This window comes from Montipora capricornis, chromosome 7, assembly GCF_036669925.1.
Source record: "Montipora capricornis isolate CH-2021 chromosome 7, ASM3666992v2, whole genome shotgun sequence".
Classification (NCBI taxonomy): domain Eukaryota; kingdom Metazoa; phylum Cnidaria; class Anthozoa; order Scleractinia; family Acroporidae; genus Montipora; species Montipora capricornis.
In genome coordinates, this window is record NC_090889.1 from 46,912,714 (window position 1) to 46,914,960 (window position 2,247).

The following is a 2,247-nucleotide window of genomic DNA, read 5'->3' on the forward strand; positions in this document are numbered from 1 at the left end:
GAGTCAGGAAATAAAACCTGTGTTACAACATTCGCGTAGCTTGCCGGCGTGGCGGTTTCTTCTGAGTGAGAAGGCGCAGTGTCCGTAGTATCCTCGGTTTGTGTCGGCGGTTGAGGCGGTTCGGTGTTGCTGTTTTCGGTGTTGTTGTTATCCCCGGGGCGAAGGATTTCTTTGAAGCCTCGCTTTTTGCGGGCAGTGTTGAACCACATGCTCAGCCGAACCACAGCGATAACATGTAATGGGTTGCCCCATACACTTGAAATGAATCTCCACTCCGTTGGTGACAATTTTCCGAGAGAGATCCTTGTCAAGAGAGAGGAACTCGGCCACTCGAATTCCGCGCTCAATGTGCGAGAAGCCCTCCTCGCTATAATAAAGACGCCTAAGAGCGTCGGTCTTCAATTTGCCATAAGCTTTAAGAAAAGAAACGAGATCCAAGTCTGGGTATTCCACGGAGACAAAAATCGACACATGAATTGAGTAAGCACCGAGGAGTCGCAAAGGTTTAACTGTGTTGTCGTAGTCGAAGCCAGCCTGGGCCAAACGTGACGCATTTTCGGGAGTATCCAATGTAATGTCAAAACATTTGCCCCCGAACATGTGGGGACGACGCCGGTAATTGAAGGTTGGAAATCCGGTAAACATCTGACGAGAGTAAGAGCATCCAGCTCCATACCATCTTCTACGATGAGGCGGACCGAACGCTTGTGAGTGAACGCATTGCGAGGTCTCGCGGCCATCTTCAATACGCCACTCCAAAAAACGTCAGGGAATCCGAAAAACACTTGTTACGAACTCCAAAATAATCCAAAAGACTCGGCGAAAACACTAAAAACTTGCTTCGACGAAAAAAACTGGTGATCCGGGACACGAAATGAAGGAAATTCTCAAAACTTTCGGAGCTAAGACCCACGCGTGATCTTAGCCAAAAGGCCGAGAAGCGATGCCCGTAGATGCTCACAGCCGACAAGGTGCTCCCAGTCTCATGGCCACGAGATATGGTGGTCCGATTACAATCCGTGCCAAGGAAGGAATGCCCAAAGCCAACCTGAAAGCGAGGCGCACACAACGATCGCCCTTGTGCAGTGGGCAGCAGCCACCAGCATTGCATGGCAGTTGCATTGACGGCAAGAGGACAAATGCACATTGTGCTTGCTCCGACCTCATTTTCATTTCCCCCTTATAACAAAGTTAATTTTCACGGTAAATTACTTGTCTACGACCATACCACAGGGAAAACACCGGTTCTCGTCCGATCACCGAAGTTAAGCCCTGTCGGGCGGGGTTAGTACTTGGATGAGAGACCGCCTGGGAATACCCGGTGTTGTAGGCTTCCCTTTTTCCTTCTGTACACTTGATTATCTCAAATAATCTCAGTTTCCTCCATGAAAGAACATTCCAAACCAGGTTTTTTGAACACAACATGCCAACAAAAACAAAATAGTTCACAGGAGAAAGTGGAACTTGTATTCCCAAGGGAGCGCGTGCGCGCAAGATCTTATCAATCCAACGTTTATGACATTAAACGTATATCTTTTCGTGTGAGCAAAGAACAGGATACGACAAGTAAAAAATGCATGCACTGTTATGCATTAGATGGAAGTTAATCTAGCCCGGATGATATGTATACAACGAAGGCTACAACACTATCAACATTCATCTTTCGAAAACGTGACTTATGTGACGTAGCCCACTTCAAAGTCTTACTATTCCCTGCTCAACGCGGACAGTACGTATTCAAAGGGTGGCTAAGACACTATCCTGAGCATAAAAGATTTACTTTTTATGATAACAATTCAATTAACTGATAACATAGAGAAACCACAATCATCTGGCGGGTCCTCAGTTACTGAATGCAAAACGGGCTCCCCAGAACGCAACATAACACAACGCAAAAGAAATTTATCATGCATATAGATGGGCGATGGAGCAGTACAAACACACATCCACTTACGTTTTCCAAACGATGCACGAGGATAAGAGCAGGGAGCCGGAAACCTTCAATGTCCTTACATTTACGGATCTGTGTCGACAAAAGCAAGAGAGGACAGCCCTGCCTCACTCCCCTTTGGAGAAAAACTGGCGCTGAAAGACTTCCATTGCAAATAACACGGGAAAAAACATCCTTGTAAAATAAACTGACCCACCCATGGAAAGACGGCCCAAACCCAAACTTAGAGAGTACGCGCATGAAAAATTCATGGTCCACATGGTCAAAGGCTTTTTCTTGGTCAACTGTGACTAAAA

The 2,247-nt window shown here is 46.5% G+C and overlaps 1 non-coding gene across 1 annotated transcript; it reads left to right on the plus strand.

Moving 5' to 3' along the window:
- The first annotated feature begins 1,214 nt into the window (after positions 1-1,214).
- Positions 1,215-1,333, plus strand: LOC138058354 (5S ribosomal RNA). The gene has a single exon (XR_011133886.1). It is a non-coding gene; the product is annotated as a 5S ribosomal RNA (ribosomal RNA).
- Positions 1,334-2,247: the final 914 nt, after the last annotated feature.